This window comes from Lepus europaeus, chromosome 4 (genome assembly GCF_033115175.1).
Source record: "Lepus europaeus isolate LE1 chromosome 4, mLepTim1.pri, whole genome shotgun sequence".
Taxonomy (NCBI): Eukaryota; Metazoa; Chordata; class Mammalia; order Lagomorpha; family Leporidae; genus Lepus; species Lepus europaeus.
In genome coordinates, this window is record NC_084830.1 from 14,775,009 (window position 1) to 14,800,619 (window position 25,611).

The 25,611-nt window shown below is 52.7% G+C and overlaps 1 long non-coding RNA gene across 23 annotated transcripts in view; it reads right to left on the minus strand.

The window, feature by feature from the left end:
* The window catches only part of LOC133757518 (uncharacterized), a 261,209-nt gene that overhangs the window by 103,353 nt on the left and 132,245 nt on the right, over positions 1 to 25,611 (minus strand). For 4 of the 23 annotated variants that reach the window (XR_009865670.1, XR_009865665.1, XR_009865677.1 and 1 more), the window contains one exon: positions 19,107 to 19,322. The exons of 16 other annotated variants lie outside the window; for them this stretch is intronic. This is a non-coding gene — a long non-coding RNA (uncharacterized LOC133757518). Of the gene's footprint in view, positions 1 to 3,478; positions 3,671 to 4,034; positions 4,132 to 19,106; positions 19,326 to 25,611 lie in introns of all 23 variants that reach the window. 3 more of the 23 variants (XR_009865683.1, XR_009865676.1, XR_009865674.1) reach the window with 3 other exon arrangements.

The following is a 25,611-nucleotide window of genomic DNA, read 5'->3' on the forward strand; positions in this document are numbered from 1 at the left end:
AAGTCACACCAAGGGACCAGGCAGGGACCAATGGTTGGGTCCTTCCTGACCACCACGCACATGCCCATCAATCACATTTCCCTTTCCCAGCGGAACTTCTTCACTCATCTGATTCCAGGAACTCCAGACAGAGAGGAAGCACAGACCCAGAGACCTCTTACTGCGCATGCCCTGCCTGGGATACCCGGCTCATCCTGCACACAGGAGATTACGTGAACCGTGGCAGCTGTATGACATCATTGTCCTGAGTTTTATCCGCACTCAGAACCACAGTCTGGTAACACGTCATCAGTGGACATCACACCTTACTCAAGAAACAAAAAATGTAGCCTCACCGGAGATTCTTATCCTAGCTGATACCTGTGATGGCTACATGAGGTAGCCAGGAGGGGTGGGACCGTGTGGAGAACGAGGCATGGGGGCCACCTCTGGTCCTACCAGCCCAGAGAGAACGCCCTAAGCTACCCTGAAACAGGGCCTGATGCTGAGCCTCAGGGGCTCGGAGTAACAGATCCTCCCATCTTTCCAGGGATGGTGATGCTGGCAGTGGCAGCCACAGGAGGCCACATGATCACATAACAAGAGGGGCCCCTTCCCCTTCCAGACCTCCCTTTCATGCATTCCACCCTGACAGCCACATTGTTAGAGAGACTGGGCTCAGGAAGCAGACTCAGAATCACTGATGCTGAAAGGTTCTAAAGAGGAATTTGTCATGAACTCTGAGCATGGCTGGCAAAGCATCCTTGCCCCAAGACCGACAGCAGAGACAGGTGGCTTATGTTTCCCAGGATCCAGTCTCCCGCTCTCCTGCAGGCATGACCTGGCTGTAACTTACTCCTTTGAGGCCCCTGGTCACATCCCTCCCTTGGAGGTGTAGGCATCAGGGACAGACAGACCCACATCAGTTGTGCAAGCCCAAAAGCACCTGCCTCCTCCACTTTAGTGCTGGTTTAATCCAGCCAACACCCAGAGGCCAGGTCCCAGAACAGAGTCAGCTGCACCTTCCTTAGAAAGGTCCCCCTTGAGGGGCCAGCGCTGTGATGTAGCAGGTAAAGCCACCGCCTGCAGTGCTGGCATCCCAAATGGGTGTCGGTTCAAATCCCGGCTGCTCCACTTCCCATATAGCTCTCTGCTATGGCCTGGCTAAGTAGAAGATGGTCCAAATCCTTGGGCCCCTGCACCCACATGAGAGACCAAAAGCTTCTGGCTCCTGGCTTCAGATTGGCCCAGCCTCGGCTGTTGCACCATTTGGCGAGTGAACCAGCAGCTGGAAGACTCTCTCTCTCTGTAACTCTGCTTTTCAAATAAATAAATAAATCTTTTAAAAGTCCCCTTGACAAGCAAGGCTCCCAGAAAGCCATAATCCTGGCACCCATGCATCCCCATGCTCCTCGGCGTCCTGACCCAGGAAGCACTTTTTGCCTTGTTGTCCAAATGCATTCGCTTCCTTACCCACAAAGGGCAGCAGCACAGTTCCTGGATGTGGGCTCTCACCAGATTACCTCCCAGTTCTGCTACTCAAAGTCTTTTCAGGGGTCTACGCAAGATGCTTCCTGAGGCTCAGCTTCTACAGTAAAGGTTTGTTCACAGCACTGAGAATCTCTGCAAAGCTTAGCACCTGACCTGGTACGCTGTAAGCACTTATGAATGTCAGCTGCTTTTAATACCACTCAAGCAAGCACTCAGGTCTTAGCTTCTTAGTCTCCTTCCCAAAGGGGAAAGAAAAAGAGCTCCTCTTTTCCTATCTCATCACAAGGACTTCCTCAGGCTAGGGCTTAGCACATGTGGCTAAGACAATACACAAAAGCAATGAAAGAGCAGCTAAAGTCTGGGGCTCCAATCCCGGGTCCTCAGCTCAGGCCTGGCTCTGACCAGTGTCAGCCCACACATCTGTGGAACACAGCAGGGGCGAACACTATCCACCTCCCAGGTGTTATGAGATGAAATGAGACAGAGCATGAAAGGGTTACTCTATAAACTACAAATAGAATTCACCGTAACAGTAGCAGCCTTCTTGGGTCTGCTCTGTAGAGGATGCCGTTAAATACTGTCCTCCCAGGACTCACACAAGACCCCCGGAGGTGAGGAGACAGGTGCAACGGTCACTCCCATTTTACAGATGTGGACGCTAAAGCTTAGAGAGGCAAAGGGGGTTGCCTGATACAAAACAATGAGGACGTGGCTGATCCACTGTCCCCACTCCTTGTGATGGGGGGATCAGGGTCGGGGCTTGGGGGAACAGAGAACACAAGCCCCTGCAGAGGACAGAACCTCTTTCCAAGGCAGCCATACTGATTAACGTCTTTAATTAATGTTATTACCCACACACACAACGTTGCATTGAAAGGAGGAGACTGAATTCCTAACTTCCTCCCTGCAGCTTCCAGTGCAGTGGTGAGTCCTGGGCTGGCCAGGAGTGCAGGGCCTAGTGCAGCGCTGCGGCTGATGCAGCCACCTGGCCCCGACCTGGCCAACCAAGCTACCAGCACTCTAAGGCTGCGGAAGGTACCTTCTCGATGTTGACCACAACAGTGGAGGATCACTGCTGGGGCCCATCAGTGTGACGATGTCTGAGAGGTCTGAGTGCCCTTGGCAGGCAGACTCAGGCCACCCACAACCCAGAAGAGCTGGGGGGGGGGGGGTCTACTCCAGCCTCTCGGCCGCTCTGCTCTGGGATCTGCCCTCCTCTCCACCAGCAGAACTCCAGGCGTGCTGGAAGTCCGAGGTCATCCACCCCCCGCAAAATGGAAGGCAGGGCATGTTCACCTCCTCTCTCTAACCAGGTGAGATGCATGGTGGCTGCACAACCTGAACAGGCACAGGTAACCACCAAGAATGCGGTCTCTGCCAGAAAGGTGAGTGAGAGGCACAGCACGGCATAAGCACCATTGCCACTGCCAGCCAGGCAGCCTCACCTTGGGCCGTGAGTGCCACATGGAGGAGTGGGAGGGGAACCAAGTGGGTGTGCAGATGGCGGCCAGGGCCAACCTCCCCATGGCCAGGGTCGGTCAGTCGCTCGGCTGCCGTGAGACAGCCGTGTAGTGACTCAACACACACACATTCCTGACCCGGAAATCATCAAAACACAATCAGCAGACTGCGAAAAAGCACAGGGGTGACTGGGGCAGTGACAGCAGCTGTGGGTAGCAGAGGATGGGACACTGCCCTCAGGAAGCCCCTTAGCACAGGCCACGTCTTGGGATGTGTGCATATCCCCGGAGAATGGCCTAGAAGTGGGCAGGAAATCAGATACGGCTGAGCCTCTCTCCCCCAATCAACCAAGCCTGGCTCCATGCTTGGCTGAATCTGATGCAGTCCAGGAGGCCTGTGCACGCAGGGAGCCTGCATAAGCTAAGGGTACAGGTTAGCCCCCCAACAATTACAATCTGGGGTACTGTGGGCAGTGCACTTAACTGCTCTGGTCCTTGCCCATAAACTGGAATGAGAAAGAGCAGCTACCTCCCTAAACTGGGATTACCTTGCAGCATCTGGCTCAGGGCAGGTGTATGACAGACATCTTGGTCTCTCACTGCTGTCATTTATTCCTGCTGCCTGGTAGGCACATTGGGTCTTAAGATCGTCATCCAGGACTTGAACCTCAGGCTCTGTGCTTCCTGGGAAGGTGACCACAGATAATCTGCTTGATCTCTCGATGCCTCAGTCTCTTCATCTGCAGAACATCGAGGTGACCATAGCCTTACGAACACAAGCAACGAGATCAATCAAGTGGTACATACAGTATGAGTAATCCAGAATGAAGGCTCCTTGGGCAGGCACTGGGGTGCCCCACACATGCAGCCCAGATCCGGGTACCAGGAATTGAGTCCCAGAGGCAGCAGATCATGATGGCTCAAGTCCTTGGATTCCTGCCACCCATATGGGAGACCTGGATAGGGTTGCTGGCTCAACCCCAGCTGTTGCAGGCACTTGAGAAGTGAATCAGTGGATACAAGATATTCATTCTCTAAGAAACTTCTATAAAAAAAGCATGAAGCTTCTAACCCAGACTGAGGAACAACCTACAGACAACTTACCTGGACTTTTCAACAGTGTCAAGGTCAAGAATGGCTGAGCAACTGTTGCAGGTTAAGGGAAGGCAAAATAGACACGGCAGCTAAATGCTATGGTGATCTGGAAACAGGAAAAAAACAGCCAAATAGGACATTGTCGAGACAGCTGATGAGATTGTGTGCGGCCTGTGGATTAGATAATACAATTGCAGCAGCCTGGGTTTCCTGAGTTTAACAATTACACAGTGGTTATATAAGAGCATGTGCTCATTCTTAGGAAACACACGCTGAATATCTGGGGTAAGAAGCATGTCTGCAACTTACTCTCAAATGGGTCGGAAAAAAAACAGTGGGGTGGGGAGTCTGCAGCCTGACTTAACCACTGGTGAATTCTTTATAATATCTTTGTGCTTTTTTTCCCCCTGCTAGCTTTAAATTCTGTCAAAACACAAAACCAAGAGCTCAGAAGCAGAAGGGGAAGAAACAGGTCTAAGGCAGCGAGGATCAACCCCACAAGCAGAGAGTCTAAGTCTTTCTGATCAAACCCACATCACCTTCTCCATAAATGTTACAATTTACTATGCAGAAAACTGCAAAGGATGAAACTGAAATTTAACGTGAACCACCACCTCCCACGAAAAATAAAAACACGTATCGATGCCACTATTAAGAGACCCCAGGCCTGGCTTGGAGGACTAACGGGAAACAAGCAGGCCAGAGCCTGGTCACCAAGCAGCCTGGCAGGAAGTGAGCTGTGCAGGACAGAGAGAAACACGGGTGCCCACCTGGAGCCAGGGCTGGCTTTGGCTCCCTGCCAGTCTATGTTAATTCAAAGGGCTGTACCTCTCAGATCACTGGAGCCACCTAAGAACGCTTAAGGTAGATGCTAGTGTTATCTTCAGTTCGCATTGGAGGACACTGACACTGGAGGACGTGCTGCCTGGATTTCAAGCTGGAGCGTAGGTGAGCTGGGATTTGACTCCAGGGGACTTTGAAATTATTTCCACAGGCAGAAAGGAGGCAACATTCCAGGCCCAAGTGGCAGCAGCCACCAAGGCCAGCTTCCTCTGAGGTCAAGCCCCAGACAGGTAACGCTGGCGTCTCAAGCCTTGCCTGTAGGTGCACCCATGGACACACATCTCCTTCTCAACCATGCATGGACTGACTCCACCGACTGTGAGAGCTGTGTTGCCGGGAAGCGGAAGCAGGGGTCTGCAAACACTGATGGGCAGCAGGCTGCCTTGCACACCTTTCCTCTCTTTGGACAAGTGTTCGGGGAATGACTTACTGCTGTGGTCTGAATACAATCTGTCCCCTCCAGAACGTCTTCTGGGCAGGGAGGGCTTGAAGAACTGAATAGACTGTTGGCATGATGAGCAGCCTTCTTGCAGGCCTGGGTGAATTCTCAACGCATCGAGTGAGCTCCCACTCTTGAAGGGGTAGATTAGGTGCCACAGGGAGGGTGGTTAAAAGCGAGGCCACCCTCTGTGCACGGCCTCTCGTGCACACAACTCTACTGGCCCTTCCGACTTCTACCATGGAATGAAGCAGCATGAGGTCCTCACCAGATAGGCTGTCTGATCCTGCGCTTCCTCTGCACAGCCTCTGGAACTGTGGCTGGATAAACCTGGCTTGGTAAATAACCCAGTCTCAAGTATTTTGTGAGAGCCACAGAAGACAAAGACGTTCACCTATTTGAGAGTTGTTTGCATTTTGCGAAAACAAACGAAGACACTTCTTTAAAAGGTTTGCTTTGTTGTGTTTTAAATCCAAAAGACAGAAAAGAGTTCCGCCCAGTCACTGTGTGGGCTGGGGACCCTGGAGCACTGCCCTGCTGATGCCCAGGACATCTGTCTCCACTCCATCTGCGTGTCTGCAGCGGGGGAGGCACCAGAGTGATTAGAGACCCGGAAGCAGCAGCAACACTGATGATCCTGGAGGAGATTTAGATTTGGTCCCCAACAGGCCCATCCGTAAGTCCCCGATGCCCCAGATCTGCTGTGAAGATGGCTGAGGAAAGCCAGTCTTCAGGAATCCCAACCCACAGTCTTGCAAGGGCAGGAACTGTGTGAGTGCCTGTGTCTACAACAACCCCTGGAGGTGCGTAGGGAACCTTGTTATCCCCATTTTACAGCTAAGCAAACCAGGGCACAGAACAGCGAGGAAAGGTGCCCACAGTCTCCATAGCGGAGTGGGCTCCTAACCTGTACTTGCCCTGGGAGGCAGAGTGAGGACCTCCACGGTCACACAAAGAAAGGATCTAAGGTCGGAGGGCCCAGGGTTCTAAGCCACACTCCCCCAACCAGAGGCATGTGTGGGTCGCAGCACCGTCTCCCGCGAGACTGAGATAACACCCATGAAAACGCTCTGAACACTGCCAAGTGCTGTGAGATTCTCACCACCAAAACAGAGACTGCAGAGAGGGCAATGGGAGGAAGACGGTTCTGGAAAGTCACACTCACTAGGAGGTTTCCCTGGGCCAACAGAAGCATCGCACCTCCTAATCTTCCACCTCAAACTTTCCTTTTTGTCCCCGTGCGTCTGTTTAACTTTCCCTCACACACATCCTCCCACCGCATGGGTGTTAAGTTATGAAGTCACCGCTGAAGGTGCATAGTTTTCATTTCTCCAACCCCAAAAACCTCCCTTCCTGCCAGCACGCCTGGGTCTTGTCACCTAGAACATCAAAGCCATTGCTTTCGGTAAAAGCCTTTCTGATCATTTGGATGACTCGTGCAGATAAACACAACCCACTGCATGCCCTTCCTGCTGCCCCTATGGGGAGGTGAGCGAGCGGCTGCAGAGCGAGCAAATGGCACTGGCAAATGTGCCAGAGAATCCCACGGCCTGCGCTTCTCTCGACCTTCTTCAGGTGGCCTTGGCCGCTCCTCTCCCCACCCCAGGGGCTTCCTGAAAAGGAAGAGGGCTAAGCGGGCCAGTGCCTGGGTCTCTTGAGATCTGAAAACCACTGATTTCATCGCATCCTCGCCGTTCGTCTCTACTTCCTGAACTGTAATGCTAGCTCATTTACATACAGGGAAGAGAAGCTCAGTGAGTACGTATCGGCTGGGCTGTAATTTTTGGTGACTCATAGAGGAGAAAATACATATTTCCACTCAATTCAAAAGAGAGATCCCTCCATTCTCCAGTTACTCAAATGATGTAAAGTCACTGAGCCAATGGGACTCCCGGGGAAGTTCCAGGCTAATGGGAGGTCAGTCGTCAGTGAATTTCAGTGAAGCAGGGACTTTCCCTGGGCTAGACAGGTGCACCAGCAGGTGGGCTGGACATTCCCCTTCCTGAGGGAAACATCGTGGACCCATTCAACTTCGCACCTCAATGAGTAGTCCTCCAGGGGGCCCAGGAAATACCAGGCTCAACGCCCAGGAAGTCACACCCCCAAGACAGAGGTCCCCCCTTCCAGGAAGCCAACGGTGAACCACCACTCAGTTCTAACCCCCTGGACTGTGAACTCCGTAAGGGTAGCCAGGGGCCTGAGGTGGAACAGGAGCTCAATACATCACTGCCAGACAGTAAATACTTGCTTAATGAATTAGTTACACTGCTTCATAAAGCTTGGGTAATTCCATTTCCCAAAATACTTGGTACCTGGTATGTGCTAGGTCCTGGGGATGAAAAGGGAACAGCGCAGGTAAGTCCAGCCATCACCCAAAGCAGCTGCTCACAGTGCGGGTGGATGACCCTCAGCTCACAGGCCTCTTAGGGGACTGCACTGTAGAGACAAAACTATTTTTCTTGAGGTTGATCATCCTTGAAGGGAAGCCCACATGCAGTGAGTGCTCACCCAATTCAAGCCAATACAGAAGGACCATTCCAACTGCAAGGCTCCTCTGGGCTTGGCCTTTGCTGAGACATTGCGACAGCTTGACTTCTAATCCTGATTTCTTCTTCCTCAATTTCCCAACTGTGGATGCCAAAGGCACCCCGTGATGGGTGTCCTCCCCACTAATACATACACCTCAGCATCTGCTTCACAGGGAAACCAACGTGCATCAGAAAGGTTCTCATGATTCACACTCGGGCCCTGTGCCACTAAGAAGGTTCTAGGGCCAGGAGGGCAAACGGGAACAGCTTCCCTGGAGCACGGTATTGACAAGGGTGTGACCAATGAGCAAGAGCTGTGAATCGTGTGCAAACACTCACAACTGCTCTAATACCGGCCCAGGTCATTGAGGCAAAGACTCACTGTCTTCATCTTTGTTCCCCCAGCGTGCAAGACAGGCAAGGAGCTTGGGGAAACTTCAGTTGGGTGATCGGACAGTGAGCAGATGGACAAAGGAATGCAGGTTGAGCAGGAAGTACACCCAAAGTTGCTTGACAATAAATGAAAGGTAATGGTGATCTGTAGAGGTTAAATTACACAATTCACGTAAAGTAACATTAATAATAAAGTTGACAACTGAGCTGCACATGGAGGGCTTCCTAATGGAGGTAACTTGGGATCAACAGCTTGCACGAACTGAGAGAATGGAGGGAGACATAGGAGGCAGTAGCATTAGCAAACCAAGTCCTGACTCTGCTCATCAGGTCTTGGGTAAAGAGCAATACATCCATCATAACGGTGATGGCCCAGTGACACAAGATGGGGGGAACAGTCTGTGACCACCACATCTATCATTGTGAACAGGGCTATGATGTGCCCATTCCCAGTGCAGATGTCCAGCTGACGGAAGGTGCCAAACATACCAGTATAGTTTGGAGACCTAATCACCAAGCTCACGGAACCGTGGTGCTTGGTAACACCTGGTAATGAAAGTCTCACGACTGACAAAGATTTCTGACGGTGCACCCTATGCCTCATCTGCCACACTCCTGAAACACGCAGGGGTGTGGGAGGTGCCATGAGCCTCTGTTCGAGAATGAAGTTTTAGGGGCAGAACAAAACCCTGGAGAAACACAGACACCAGCCCCAGTCCCCCACCAGGAAATGTACAGCCCCTGGGTGCCCGCTGGCCCCCTAAGGCATCCTCATTCCTGAGGATGATGGCAAGGGAAACAGATGGGAGTACTGAAGGAAAGGGGATCCGTGGGAGCCTGAGGTTTGTGCACACGAGGAAAAGCACTGAGGGCAACAGGAAAGGTAAAGTTTGCTTAGGACAATGAAGAAACAAGTGACGTCACGGGGACTATTTGAGTAACACAGCATATTCTAGAGAGCATGGCAGCCTTTGACCTATTACTACACCTCCCTGGGCTAGGAACATCTAAGGGGTTAAATCCTGGGGTCACGAGAGGTGGCAGGAAGGATGACAACTCAAATAACCAAAGTCCAAGGCAGGCTGGGATGCTGAGCCCCGGGCTGACAGTCACACATGGCAGGGAGTCAGGAAAGCTCAGAGTGAGGCCGACAGGCTTTGCTGCAGAGCAACCTGGGCTGGGGTGGAGGCTACACCACTTCCTGGAGGCGAGACCTCTGGTACACAGGGCAGAGCGCACCTCCCTGAGCTTTGGGCATTGTCTGAGGTGTGGGGATGAAGACCTCTTGGAGTGCCTGGAGAGACGGAACACAACCTGTGCAGCATGCCTGACACATACTTCATGCTTAATAAGCACACACCACATTGTGGAAATCAGGTCACCAGCCTACAGAAGACACTGCCAATGCTACTCTTTCCATCTGACTCCACAAATCCTGAGCGGTTCAAGAGACTCTCCTGCCCACCACTCTGGGCACTCAGTGGGGACGAGGCAGGTGCAGAAAGAGAACTGCGACCCCATTTCATCCAAAGCCACTCGCCCTTGATCAGTCACACGTGCCAGGCCTTCACAGGCGATCTCAGAGATTAAGTATGAAAGCTTCAAACATGCACCCTCTCATCTCACTGAAGAAACCAATGAAGCTGCAAGACAGCAAGGGACTCATCCAAACTCACACAGCAGGTCAGAGGCAGGGGACGGGAGGGTGCAGCTGGAGGCAGTGTCAGCTATGTATGCCACAGTCCAACAGGCACAAGAGCTCAGCATCTTGGAGCAAGTCCAAGGCGTCCTCACCCCTGAAGCTAGAGAAAGAACAAAAGGGATTTCAAGCAATGAGTCTGATGTCAGGCAGAGGGACAGTGACTACTCTCTCCTTCCCTAAGAAGAGAACATTTTTCCCATATCTCCATGCCAGGCTGCACAGGGCTACGCCAGGCTAGACAAGAGGCTGAGGCCCAGGGGCCCTCTAGGGCTGCTGGTCCACAGCTTCTAGGACCAAGAAAGGTGACTTCAGGTTAACAAGCAGCAGGACTAAGAGAGGTAAGAAACTAAAGAAAAGAACCAGTCCCCTGCTGGCCAAGACATCCCAACTCCCAGAACACTAACAGGGCTTGTCCAAAGTCAGTTGTGACCTCAGTATAGATAGACCCCTCCAAGCAGTTAGGTGAGTTCACCCCCCCCCAGCAGGAAGGAGAGAAAGACAGTGAGGAAATGACTCCTCAAGTCTACTTGTGAATGTTCTTGAGTGACCCCTGGTCAACTGTCAATGGATCATCAGCCCAGGAAAAGGAAGGAAGCCCAAGTAGGAACGGGAAGTTCAGCCCTGCAGAAACCACTCATCGGGGCCTCTCATCGCCTGCCACCTCCCTCCAAGGCGGCACTGGTGGGTTGTCACATGGCCACCAATCCCCAAATGCAGCCCCACCATTCGCAAGTGGCAGAAGGTTACCATGGGGCTCAGAGAGCTTGCTCAAGACAGATCTGCACACACGCTATGCAGTGTCCTCCAAGACCAATGCAACACCAGCTACACCCAAGTCTTTTATTTTTCCCAATCCTTTTCAATTAGAAATCATTTGTTGTTGATGATGATGATGTTGTTAAAAGGAAAGAAGTGTGCAAGAGGACAATTTTATTCAACAAGATCCAGCCACCTGGGGAGGGGTGCAGGCACCAGGGGTGCCACCATCAGAAATGCTTAGAGAGGAGCCTTGCTCCAAGGGAGTACTAGGCTGGATGTCTCTGAGCTTTCTTCCAACCCTGAGACTCTGCAAGTCTATACTGAAAGCCCACTTCTCATTCCAATAGTCCCCCTGCATAGACTGTAGGAGTTTCTACAAATTTGCATACACGCTCCATTCTCCGTGGGGACACTGCTCTTTGCAACCCATGCTGACTCTCCTGACAAGTGAGCCCCAGCCTCGCAGGGGAGAGCTTCAGGCCCTCGTGAGACAGACAAACACACACAGGACTGTAGAAGCCTCCAGAGCCCACAGGATGTGGTGAACAAGGCAATAAGAAAAATCAGAGACAGCTTCTAGAAACACAAACGGCACCACAGAGAAACGTACTTCCCAGGAACACACAGGGACTTCTCTTTGTTTTTCTGAGTTTCTAAGCCCAAAAATAGTAGCAGGAGGCATGTCTCAGAGCTTGCTGAAGAAAACACCTGCCTTGCTCAGAAGGGACACATTGACAGGGGACAAGTGTTAAGGTTGAAGGCATAAAGACCCCAAGAGCCATCCAGGGACTGCACACAGGGGTCTCCCCATGCCATGAAGAGCAAGGTGTTTTGGTGCCAGCACGTCCATCAGCCTGTCACATGTAGGCCTGTTTTGAAAGCTTGCTCATGTTAAAGCAAGGCTGTGCTGTGACTGGCTCCATTTGAAGGTGTCTACACTCGGAAGTAATGAACGCAACCTGCGAAACAGCCAAAGTCGGCATTCCCCAAAGAGCTGGTAAACAAGCAGATGGAAAAAAATGCGCACTGGCCTCAGTAAGGACAAAATATATAAATCTAACAAAAGGCCATGGAAAAGACTATTGAATTATAATTTTTTTTTTAAATTTTTGACAGGCAGAGTGGACAGTGAGAGAGAGACAGAGAGAAAGGTCTTCCTTTTTGCCGTTGGTTCACCCTCCAATGGCCACCGTGGCTGGCGCGCTGCGGCCGGCGCACCGCGCTGATCCGATGGCAGGAGCCAGGTGCTTCTCCTGGTCTCCCATGGGGTGCAGGGCCCAAGCACTTGGGCCATCCTCCACTGCCTTCCCGGGCCACAGCAGAGAGCTGGCCTGGAAGAGGGGCAACCGGGACAGGATCGGTGCCCCGACTAGGACTAGAACCCGGTGTGCCGGCGCCGCAAGGCGGAGGATTAGCCTAGTGAGCCGCGGTGCCGGCCCGAATTATAATTTTGTTAAGCTAATAACACCCCATGTTGATAAGGTGATGATGAAACTGGTACACCCACATGTTGATGACGGCGGCGTAAACAACCTTGTTTCAAAGTCACTTGACGGCATGTCAGGTCACAGAACTGTGCCCTCTGACTCAGCAGTCCTTCTGCCACAAGTCTGTCCAAAGGGCTTCTCAAAGAAACGAAATTTCTATGCACAAAGATGTCCATGGCACTCTGAGGTGCAATAGCAAACTGTAAGAAAATGTAATTTTCGACAATACAGAGTGGCTTTGAATGAGATTTATCAAATGGATAAAGCATGATACACTCTCTAAACTTCTCTAAACTGGATAATCTGTAAAGTACTTTAAGGAAATGGAAAAACATCTGATCCAATATGAAGGAAAAAAAAGACTGCAAACCATGCCCTACCCTATGCTAATATGAAATCATCCACTGCCGACGTATAGACAGAGCATATTAGACACCTGAGAACAATCTGATTCGTCAAGGAGACAGTAACGAATTCTGCTTTCTCATCCATTTCCCTTTTCTGGAATTACGATGCTGTTTGTGCAATAAAGGACAGTGATGACAATGACGATGCTCTGCTACTAGCAAAACTTTAATAAGGTAGAAAAAAGAAATGAGACAGAACCCTGCAGCACTGGAAACAGAACTCAGGATGTGAGGCACGGCCAGGCTCACGTGGATCCAAAGAAACATGATATCTAATCAGGGGATGGAGAACGCAGGTGCTAATGGGGTTACAAGTGAGTGACGTCAGCTCCCCAGGCCTCACAGAGCATCCGGCGGGAACGGATCATCTCAGCTCTGTCCGAGTCATCCCTTCTCCTTCTGCGCCTGCAGTGTTCACACCGGAGCCGAAAATCCCAGATCTGTGCTACGTAAATGCCTGCCCTCCTAAAAATATAAAGCCCTCAAGAAAGGCCTAGAAATCTGGAAATGCTGGATTTTCAATACAAATCTTTTCCCAAAGGCCAGCCTGGCCCACCAGCATCTACACATGGCACTGGAAATGGTGGGGAGCTCAAGTTCTCTAGAGGTGAGGCTGGGGTGGGCGGTACTGAAACAGCGGTTCCCTGTGATAGTCCAGGCAGAGGTGGTCACATCACGGGGTCAAGTCTGCAGTCCCAGGGTACCCAAGTCTAGCTCCAGTGCCCACCCTGCCAGCCCTGTGCCTCTTGCCATGTTACTTCGGCACCATGACCTCAGTTTACATATCTACAGAAGGGGAACATTTCAGAACATTTCAGGTGCGGATTAAGCGTGGTACCCAGCAGTGGTGACTGCTCCCTAACTGGGAGCTCCCTCTGTTACCCTCACTTCCTGGGTCTCCTTGTCGGACTGCTTTGTTTCCAGGTGTCTGTGGAGCTCGTGGGCCTGCCTGGCCAGGTAATGATGAAATGCAGCCCACTGAGCTGCATGAGCATCACCTGGGAGCTTCAAAAACAACAAAGACCCCACACTCCCCTGGCACCACTGCACACTGGTTCTCGGGGGTGGCACCATGGCACAGCGGCTTTGCAAAGCTTGTTCGACTGTGCCGCGGGGCTCAGTCCACGTCATTCAGGCACAAGCACCCAGGGGTTTCTCCTCCAACTCCGAAGCCCAGGAGAGTGAGACGTGCAAGCAAGTCCTCTTCAGTTTACGTAGGCCACAGCTCAACAGCTCCTTTTGCAACAATCATCTGCAAGTGATTGGCAAATGGCAAGGGGCTCTCGGACGCCTGCCTGCACACTGCTCAGCCCAGTGACTTCCGGCAAAGCAGCAGAGCAGGCCAGCAGAGGTGCCAGCACTTGGCCCATATAGACAGTGGCACAGAGCGGCCAGGGCTGAACACTGGCTCCTGGGAAGAAAACTCAGCCCCGCATACAGTGTCTAGGTCTTGCTGCCCCCTGAAACTGGGGTGCAGCAGTGGCTCTGGAGGAATCTGCAGAGCTCCCCCAGAGCAGGTGTCACAGAACAACTCTCAGATGATCTTGTCCAAGGGTTGTCCAGGCAGACAAGGGGCCCATGGTGCCATCTTCAACACTCGTGCCTGCCTGGAAGTGCCAGTTTGCAGACTACTCAGGGCCAGTGCACAACTCTCCCTCACTCTGGATGCCTAAAAAATACTCAGCAAATGCCCCACAGGCCTCAATTGTGACAGTCTGTTTCTATCACTCTGGTAACATACTCAGAATGTTCTAGGCACACAATCCAGAGTAACTCACATCACCCTCAAAATAGTCATTTGAGGTTGGTGCTACGCTTCTCCCCAGGTCACAGATGAGGAAAGTAAGGCAGAGTCAGTGACCTTGTCCAAGGACACACAGCAGACAAGAATTCATGGTCTGGTACAGGTGCCAGAGGCTGGGCTACTCTAAAATCAGTGACCCCTCCCTACGTCAAAGGCCACCAGGCTCCTGTTTGATGCCAGCCCTGGAAACGCCCATGGGAACAGACACAATCTGTTCTCTCAAGAGCTCAACTAAATCCCAACTGCCCCACTGGAGAGCCCTCCCAGCAGTGTGGACCTGGCGGCGGGGCACAGGAGGGGCGAAGAGAGACTCAGGGTGCAGGTCTCACAGTGTGAGAGCTTGCCAAGGCCCTCCCTGCCCCTCCACCGCACACCGCTGCTATGAAGGGGCATTGTCAGCCAAGTGCCTAGGCCTCCACAAAACAAGAAATCGCTCCGACTGGTGAAAACTCCAAAGAGCAGTTTCACATAGGGCCTGGCAAACTTCTCTGGAAGGGCCAAAGAGGAAATGTTTTAGGCGTGCAGGCCACGAGGTGCCATCATGCCTGGACTCTGCTGTTCACTGATCGCATATACATGCATGAGCACCACCCTGTTGGGATCACTGTCATGTGAGCAACAGGCGGCCTACCCACATGCTGACCCCTGGCCTGGACGACGGTGGCGACCCTGACCAGAAACTCCACCTGACAGTGGCGACACAGGCGAGCGATGACCTGCTCCTCTGCTCTTTCGCCCCCTTCTACAGCACTTGGACTTCAAGGTGCTGAGGTCCCTTCTGAGGTCCCTGGTCTCTTGGTTTTTGTTTTTTATGTGTTTTTTTTTTTTGGGGGGGGTATTTTTATTTAACCTGCAGTGCCCCTACCCAGAGTGGAAACCTAGACATCTACACCCCAGTACTTCCTGTCGGCCCTCCCAAGCTGTGACACAGGCTGAGGACTAGAGAGGGCAGCTCCTGCAGGGTCCTGCTTGAACCTTCAGTTGACCCAGAGATGGGGAACACAGAGAAAGAAGAAGAGGAAGTCAGCCATGAATCCTGCTGACACCATCAGGCTCGTTCCCCAGGACCCTGAGGGCTCCCAGCAGATAGAGGCCAGCAGCACCAGAGGGTATGGGTGCCCAGAGCCCTGCCCTCCCATTCTCTCCTCCAGCAAGGCCCTTCCAATCCATGCACGCAACAGGTCCCCCTGCACACCCTGCAGAGCAGACCTTCCCCACACTGCCCCCGGGCGGGCGGGCTTTCATCCTGAGCAAACAGCAGCCCAAGTCAGACAGCCCTCCCACTGGTGAACTCTCTGATCTCAGTCTCGCCTTCCCGTCCTTACTGAGGGAGTGCAGAGGACATGACAACATCCGTCCACTCCTGAGTCACTCACTGGCGCTGGTACAACTCCCCACTTCCCAGCACCATCCCAGGGATTGGACTGGGATGGGAGGAGCTTGGGACACCCTGGGCGCTCAGGAAGAGGCAGTGTGGGAGGACCGCTGACTTGCCAGGGGCCAGCACTGTGCCGGTCATGGAAGAAACAGGGACACTTGAATGGCCAAATGCCAACAGGTTTCAGTGGCCCACACCCCAACCCAAGGGTAACAACTCAGGGCTGGGGGTCTGAGAGAGATGGGCAGATTGCAGGCAGGTCAGAAAAGCTCCCAGGGAGAAAGAAATTAAGACAAGAAGGTAGGCATAGCCAGAGGGTGGGGTTACCATCTGGTTGATGCAAGCTATGGACTGAAGACTTGGATTACCAGATTTCAGCAGGTGTAGTGACAAATCCTGAGACACAAAAAATGCCTACTAATGATGGATGAATGACAGAGTGCCCAATCACATCAGCAGACACGAACACCCAAGTTCATTTTGCCCAAGCCAGCATTCAGGTGGGCTGTGACCTCCCAGCATGTTTTCAGTTGTTAACGCAAATGCAACAAAGTGCCTATCTGGGCTTGAGGCATCTGCAAAGTCAGAGGAACTGCGCATGCCTACGCAGCCCTCATCTCCAGGAACCCCTGGCTGCTGCATTGCTGTCAGCACCATCTCAACTTCTTCCACAGCCTCCACTTGCCCTACAGCTGGCCCAGAAGGCACCTAGATTCAGGGGAAATCCCAGACCTGCAACTCTGAGACACACCGAGAGACCCTGGCAGACAGACCTGGCCCCTAAAAGGTTAAGCAGGTGGGTTCCTCTGAAAAAAGGGGACCACGTGCAGGGCGGTGTTTCACACAACATTAGACACCACTTGGGCACCACATTCCCTATGAACAGTGCCTGGGTGTGAGTTCCAGCTATGCTTCTGATCCAGCTTCCTGCCAATGCGCACCTTGAGGGGAAGCAAGTGATAGCTCAAGTAGTTGGGTCCTTGCCACCAATGTGGAAGACCACAATTGAGTTCTAGGCTCCCACCTTGAGCCTGCTCCAGGTCCAGCTTTTGTTGGAAGTTGGGGAGTGAACTGGCAAATAGGAGATCTCCGACCCTCTCTCACACATTTACTCATTCCTTTTGTCTCATAAATGAATAAAACAGTGTCTGGCTTTGTGGCCCAGTGGGTTAAGCCACCACCTGTGACATTGGCATCCCATATCACAGTGCCAGTTGGAGTTCCAGCTGCTCTGCTTCCAACCCAGCTTCCTGCTAATGTGCCTGATAAGGCATCAGAGGATGGTCCAGATATTTGGGCCTCCACCACCCATGTGGAAGACCAGAATGGAATTCCTGGCTCCTGGCTTCAACTAGTCTAGACCTGGCTATTGTAGCCACTTGAAGAGTGAACCAGCAGATGGAAGATCTCTCTCCGTCTCTTTCCCTGTCACTCTGCTTTTCAAATAAAGACATAAACCTTTAATAAATAAATAATTTCTTTTGCAGAGGGACTTTGCACTACTGTGTTTTCTGCAGGTTCTCCCTCATGGTGCTGACCGATCCAGAACTTTTCCCAGCTGCCATGGAGAAACCCTAGTACAGTCCACCTGACTCAGCCAGGCAGTCCTTCCACATGTACCAAGCTCCGCTCTCCTGCACGTGGCTGTGGGCTGGCACAAACAAGAGACACAGCACAGGAGGAAGGGCACTCCAATACCATGCGATCCCAGGGCCTCCGAGCCCTCTGCCCTCTCTAGGCAGTGCCCAGGCAGATTACAGGCACTTCATACATGGCAGAGGAGGCAAACTGATCACAGAGATTTTCCCGTCTATACCTGAAGCCTGCGTGTGCTGATACCTCCAATGAACTTGCTATGAGGCCTTGAGCAAGTTCTGCACCCACCATGGTCTCATCTCCTTAGCTGGCGGTATGAAGCTGGGATTAAAGAGTCTTAAAGCACCAGCAACTCCCGCCCCTCCTGCCCTTGTGGCGGGAGAAGCCCTGCACAGATGAGCTGTCCCTTCCATAGGCAATAGCTCAAAGCAACTGGGAAAATACGGTGGGCCCTTCCCAGAGTGGCTTCGAAGATGCCATGAGCCTATGGTCAGGACTGGGCAGAGGTGTTCACATGTTCTGTCCAGCACACATCATGAAAAGCACCCACCTCCTCAGGGCTCCCCAAGCCCAGCCTCTGTTATTTTTATTCTGAAAGCCAGTATTGTATTATGAGCCACACTGAGGGTAGAAGTAGGCCTGGGGTCTGGCAGACAGGCCCCAGCCTCCATGGGACTAACCCCAGTGTCCTCTGCTCCCTCCAGGGATTAACCTGCCCTTCTCCCCAGTCCAATGCCCAGTTCTTCCCTGTTTCACAAGAGGCCCAGGTCTGGTTCTCCACTGGAAGAAAGGCCCTCCCTGCCTGCTGACCTACCTGTTGGTCATCAGTGAGTAGACATCCATTCCCATAAAAAAGCACCTAACCCATAATCAGCCTCGGGTGGATGTCCCAGGAATTCTCCAGAAATAAACATTCATTACCCAAAAAGCTGCCAGGTGCCCTGCCCTCCAATTTAAAGCCTCCTGGTGCTAGCAGCAGTAGCCTACCCAGGAGCTCCCTTGGAGACTCAGGGCCAGGGGCTCAAGTCCACCTCAGCTGGTGAGCACTCAGGCTATCATGGTTCAAGGAGACCTGAGACAGGTAGAGTGGAACCTGGACACATCCAGGAGGGCAAGGGGAAAGACATTGACCTGCCCCACCAGCAGGTGTGTCCCGCAGTGTCTGTGGGTAAACCCCACAGAGAAGCAGTTTCTGCAAACTTCTGTCTGTGTCCCAGCGTGCCCTGAGCTTGACTCTCCCACGCTGCCGCAACCAGAGCCCGGAGAGGGCAATGAGTAGGGACTGCCCTGAGCTCCACCCAGAGCCATGGGAAGCCCCAGCCAGCCCTTTGCCAGAAACCCAAGGAACTCTTCAGGGGCACAAGCTGAAGAGTCAAGACAGCCAGGTAGCCTCCAGAACGCCAGACCCACCCTGTCCAATGGAGAGGCCACAAGCCTCACAGGGAGACTGAAATTTAAATTCATCAAAATTGATTCCCAGGAACACTGCAGTCCCTTGGTCGGTACAGCTCCACTGTAACCATACAATACCCCTTGTGACTGGGGTGACTGTATCCAAGAGTGCAGGTCATCTGGCACCTCCCTGCCAGGGGGCTCTGCCCAGCTCCCAATGCCTGCTTTGGCTGCTGGAAGAGGCGAAGGTCCACCCTTGTCCTATGCCCCAACTTATACCCTGCTTCCTGGAGGTACAATGGAAAACACCCCTACAGGGGGAGGAATGGGCCAGTGCTCAGGAATCCAAATACCTGAGGCCCCCACACAGCTCTGCCACCTTCTAGGGATGTGACTCCAAGCAGTTCTGAGTGTCTCCACTTCCTCATCCATGCAATCAAGGAAGACACTCCTCAGTCACTTCTGTAGTGATTAGGGCTACAGGCCACCAGCTGCTGCAGTTCAAGGGCTCCACACTAGCTTCGGTCATCATCACCTTAGAGCTGGAGAGGCTCATGCCTTTATCTGATCTGCTAAAGAAAAGCACAGGTCAGTATGGAGCAGTCCATGCCCTGCAAAGAACTTGTCAGCAGCAGCTGCCCTCCTGCACAGACTTCCTGTTCCACCTGCCCAGCCCTTGCACGCGCACAGCACAGCCACAGCCTCCTTGCTCGGGGACAACACTGCACTGTTTGCATTCTCCTGATGCTGCTGCCTCATTAGGAACACACCGGGTACACTGATCCACCGGCACTCACTGGGACTCTCTGTAGTGCAACTGAATCAAATGCAAACCAAGCAAGCTACACTCTCCATTTGGCTCCTATAAGACTCCTAAAACTGGGCCTCCAATGCATCTATTTACTGTAGTTCCCTTTTCTTAGTTTTCCAGTCCTAGTCAGCACTAACATCAGGGTGAGCTTGCAAAAAAAGCAAATCCACTCATTTCTCTGCCTTTCCTCTGCCACCAAGGTGTGCATCGTCAGGAAAACGTGATGGGAGCTCTTGAGAGCTTCAAGCAATGGGACCTGGTGTGGCCTTGCACAGCCTGCTCACCTCCTGCCAGTCCAGCTCTGTACCCAACACCACAGGCAGCTAAGACTTCACGGGCCCCTGTACTGTGCCTTTGAGGCCCCCACTCTTCCTTGCCTCGTCTGTTTACGCAAGGCAAGGCCTTCTAATTTGGGCTCCAAAACCCAGAGTTGCCACCACGTTTTTGGGGGAAGTGCTCCCTGATTCAAACCCAGGAAAGCAGTGGTGGAGCTGCCTCTCTCAGTAGCCCTGAGTGGGAAGTGCCTGCACTTGATGGGAGTAGTGGGAAGGGGTGAACCAGGTAGGGTCTCTGGAATCCAGGACGGTCACCTGGCTGTGAGTGGGGGAAGCAGAACCAATCTGGAATCTCACTATGTATTTTCCAGAGTTACGCCACCATCCTTCTTACCACTTGGCTGGGAGACCGACTGACCCCAACCACCCAGGCCCAGTATAGAGGCCCCATCTGGGAGACAGACTGACCCAACCACCCAGGCCCAGTATAGAGGCCCCATCTGGGAGACAGACTGACCCCAACCACCTAGGCCCAGTACAGAGGCCCCATCTGGGAGACAGACTGACCCCAACCACCCAGGCCCAGTACAGAGGCCCCATCTGGGAGACAGACTGACCCCAACCACCCAGGCCCAGTACAGAGGCCCCATCTGGGAGACAGACTGACCCCAACCACCCAGGCCCTGTATAGAGGCCCCATCTGAGCAGAGACTGGGAGCAGGGCAGGGTTCAGCAGGGAAGCTGCCAGTCAGTGTAACAAAAATGGGGACTCTGCATCCACTCGGGCAAAACATTAATGTTGAATAAGGCTAAAGGTGAGCCCTAGGTGCTATTCTTGCAACTTCTACTCGGGGTGAAAGTGAAGTGACAACAAAAGCTTTTTTAGTGGTTGAAGTTTTAAGAAGTTATACCCATGCTAGACAAGAATACAGTAATGAAATCACAGGAAAAAAGAATACTGATACACAGCCTGCACCTCGACATCCCTGGAGGGCTGAGGCCTGTAATGGGTTAAGTGGTGCCTGGCAGCCCTAGGAGGACCATTCTCAGCACCTGCACACAGGAGCTTGGTTGGGTAAAAGTCTCTGCAGTTGGAATTAAGGGTGTAGGGATGAGACCACCCCTACGAAGGCTGAATTGTCAAAGGCCCTAAATCTCATGAGAGTGTCCATGCAGGGTAGGAGGAGAGTTCGACGTGAAGACAGACACAGACGGGAGGGAGGTAGCCCCACTCCATGGACTCCAGGAACCTCCTGGAGCTGGAAGGCAGGAAGGATTCTCCTCCAGAGCCTTCAGAGGGAGCAGGGCTCTGCCAACACCTTGATTTCAGGCTTGCGGCCTCCAGGACCGCGACAGAACACATTTCTGTCCTTTGCATCCAGCCAGGTTATAGTGACTGGTTAGGGCAGCCACAAGAAACTAACACAAGGGGAAGAAGCCATGTGCTGACTCAGGTTGCATGTCTGAACCCAGTGGGCTGAGCACCCTCTGAGGCCCTGTCTCTCAGCTCTGGTCCAATTGGTGGCTTGACTTACACCTGGGCCAGGGGAGGAGGGCAGAGAGAACCCATACTCATGTCTCTACTCCCAGAAGGTAGCACAGTACGTGGTCTGCAGCAGTATACACTCAATTAAACCAGTGCCTAATCAGGGACACCTGGCATCTTGCAGTATCCCAGGAAACAGTGATATCCCCATCAGGATTTTTTTTTTTTAAGAAACCAGAAAATGATAATCAATGCCTCAGTTGTTGCATCTGCAAAGTGGTGACAGACTCCAGAAAGGGGCTGACAGGAAGGAAGTACCTCCAAGCCAGCCCCGTAGGGGCCCCCAATGATAAGTGTTCCCTTCCCTATCTTGTGCTTGCTGATTTCCCTATCAGGGGGCATCCATCCAGAAGGCTCACTGGTGACAAGCTCTGCCACCAAGATCCTATCTGCCACCAACTGAACTTCAAAAGCGTCTTTATCTGCAGCACCCACCTCCAGGAAGGTGGATTCCTAACCTCTCCTGGTAATCCTTTTATTCTGGCCTGCCCAGGCATCCCCACCCAGCCTTATCTGCAATGTCCCCAAGCTGTTGTCTTTCCAGGAAGGGTGTCTCCTATCTAGGGCCCTCCAGGAGGCAAGAGACCAGGGAGGTCCATGGAAGACAGGGCCTCCCAGGCCCATGACCTGGCTCAGGCCACAGGTCTGCCATCCACCAGCGATGTAACCAGGGACAAATCAGCCCATTTCTCAGGGACTCAGCTTGCCTCGTGTTCTCTGTTCTAGCAAAGGGGTGGACTCAAGGCCCCTCCATTTTGGATACTGCAACAGTAAGGGCTGGACGTGCCAAGGGCACACCACAATGTCTGCAAAAGAGGGGAACAATTAAGCAAAAGAAGTTGCGGGTGTTTCCAGGAATTAGGTTTAGCCTGGGTTTGCTGCTGCATCTGAGCCTGGCCAGGAGGGAATGCAGGGAAAGGCAAGCATGAGGGACAGTGAAGTCAATGTCAGCTCCCTGTTCCAGGAACAAGCTCCGCCCAATGAGAAGTCTTCTGTGCACTGGACTCAGGGCTACTTGGGGCCTCCATCCCAGAAGCTTCAGCCCAGGCTCCCAGGAGCTGCTGACCTAGGTCTTAACCTCTTCTGACATTTCCTGTCTGGCTGGTTCTCGGCCCCCTTGAACCTCCTGCACGGAGCAAAGCGAGGAGTCTGCAGTGAGAAGAGCCCCTGAGAGGGTAGGTGCTGGGTCTTTTAACTCTTACCTCCCCAGAGTCTAACAATATTTGGAATACAGGAGCTGCTTCATAAGTGCTCATTCAATGCATGAATATAAGAAAACAGTCATCGGAGGACTGATAAACAGAATCATCAATTACTCGAATGTGCTCATGTGACTGTGCACTCAGGCAGTGTCCCCAAAATCCCACCTGCCCATCCTCCCTTGAAGCTTGAGGGATTCCCTGGCCTGTGCCCACCCAACCCACTACATGGAAACCATGACAGACACACAGGACCATAGCAACTCATGAAGCTCTAAGCCACCTGCTGCACTCCAGTCTCCAATGTGGCCAATGACAAGCTGTGTGACCACAGACAGCTTACTCAAGTCTCCCGTCTTCAAAGTACCCACCCCACAGCGAGTTACGAGGACTCTGAGTTAAACCACATCACGCGCTCGGAGCTGGCCTGGCACCACAGCACCCACAACCATCAGCTGTCAATCAATGTCACGGAATGTGGTGACGAGCACAGAAAGGCCAGGACCACGGTCCCAGAGTGCAGTGCCAACACACACCCTGAACTCTGGACTCAGAATCCTAAATCTTCAGATAAAATCCTGGCTCCCTCCTCCTGTGTGGCCACGGGGACCCTAACTTTCTCTGCACCTCAGGTTCCTCATCTGGATAACAGATCCGGAAGCCTGCTGTCTTCTTCAAAGGAGGAGCAGATACAGAAAGTGCTACATAATGACACTTATGTAAATGAATGGATGACAGCCACCCCCACCCTGAGATCAATCGGCAATCGGCCAATCATTCTGCACGTCCTGTTGGACTCCTGGCCCATTTTCCCTCCACCACACCCCAGTCTTCCCAGCTGGCCTCTCCCCTCTTCCTATCAGGACCTTCAGCTTTGATCACTCAGCTGGGCTGATGGTGCCAGGCACTGGGTACGGAGGCCCAGAACTGAGAACACATCAATCCCCAGACAGTGCAGCCTGCCCCCTGCCCTGGGGGCCCTGCCCGTGGAACAAGGAACTACAGCACACAGCCCTCCATGAGGCTGCCTTCCTGGGTGCACCTGCGTGGGTGTGGGTGTGGGTGTGGGTGTGCACTCTCAGGTCACAGCCGCATCCGTTGCACAAGGCCTGTTGCAAAAGCTCTCAAAGCAAGCAAGATGCTTTCTCCTGTGACCAGCAGGGCCTGCAAAGGACTGAGCCTTGGGATCCCAGGAAAGCACTTCTGAGTTTCAGTATCTTCCCATAGAAAATGGAGACCCTGGCCGGCGCCGCGGCTCACTAGGCTAATCCTCCGCCTTGCGGCGCCGGCACACCGTGTTCTAGTCCCGGTTGGGGCACCGATCCTGTCCCGGTTGCCCCTCTTCCAGGCCAGCTCTCTGCTGTGGCCAGGGAGTGCAGTGGAGGATGGCCCAAGTGCTTGGGCCCTGCACCCCATGGGAGACCAGGAGAAGCACCTGGCTCCTGCCATCGGATCAGTGCGGTGCGCCGGCCGCAGCGCACCTACCGCGGCGGCCATTGGAGGGTGAACCAACGGCAAAAGGAAGACCTTTCTCTCTGTCTCTCTCTCACTGTCCACTCTGCCTGTCAAAAATAAAAAAAAAAATTAAAAAAAAAAAAAGAAAATGGAGACCCTGTTCCCCAGGCCTGCAGGAGACATACTCAAAATCGCCACTGAAGTCTAGGTCTGAGGGGGATCACTGGTCAAAGATGGTCACTGTTTACAATTCCAAGGGCCATACTCAGAGGGTGGGTTCTGCCACCCCTGAGCTGTGCAACCCTAGGCAAGTTCCCTGGGGTTTCTGAAAATAAACTTTCACATATGCGAAACAAGGATGGTAATAACAGCTAAGGTAAGGGAAAAGACTGTAGAAATTCTATACATACACATACCAACTATCGCTCCTGAAAACTCATATAAGGGTAGAATGAAGTGAAGACCTGGCTCCACGGGGTGGTGCCAAGGAAGGAATGAAGACAGCTCAAGCAAAGCACTGGCCCAGAGCACAGACTCAACACTGGGCACCCACAGCTGGGTGAAAACCAGGCACAGGGCGGCCGCTCAGCAACTCTGCTGAGTGGAGGAATCCATGAATCCAGACTCACTCTAAAACAGTGTGAGCTGGGGAAGCTGCTGCAGCTCCCTGGGTGTGCAAAGGCAGGTAACCACGACCCGGACGTGCCCCGTGGGACTGAAGGACATAACGTGCATAGGAGTGAGGACTGGCGGGGTCCACAGCCACAGCTAGACCGCGTTTCTTCCAGCATCACCTGTGCTAAGCCAAGGGTGCTGTCGGGCCTCCCCCACTTCTAAGAATGATTCTCAAGAATCCTGAGACCCACAGGAATGTGGAGAGGGAGGGGCCGGCTTGATCCCAAGGTGAGTTTTGTCCTGGTCCTTGCTGAGAAATGGCAAAAGTCTTTGTTGTGTGTTGTTTTCGCCTGTGGTCTATTTGCTAGCAATGAAGAGTTATTCAAGATTATAGAACTGCAACTTTGGTGGGCATTTTCTGCGAAGCCTGCTCCTTGCACCCGGAAGGAGAAACAAGAGTTTTGGCCCTTTTATCCAGTCTACAGCAAAAACCAAACCAAACTAAAACTATGCAAGGGTGCCAGTCATCAAGGAGTCCACATAGAAATGGCTCATGACAGATTCTTTTCAGTGAGGGGAGGGAAACGTCTCATCCACTGAACTCAGGAGATCCTGATTCTGTAACCTGGAGCTTCATGTCCAACTTTCTTATCTGTAAAATGGGACAAATTACCTGCTCCAAGTATCTCATGGCGAATGTGGGGGAGGTGTGGGCAGTGTTAACGCTGTCGGATCACAGACCATATCATTGGCCTGGTATCTGGAAATGTCGTTGGTGCATACTAAATGCTCAGTGAATGTTAGCTGTTATCTATCCTCCCATCTAGTTCCTGTCACCTCCTGAGAAATACATTCTAGAAGTCCTGGCATCACTCCTGACTCCAGCTGGGAGGCGATGGTGATGGCTTGTGTACGCGGGTGCCTTCCATCCTACGGGAGACCTAGATTGAATTCCAG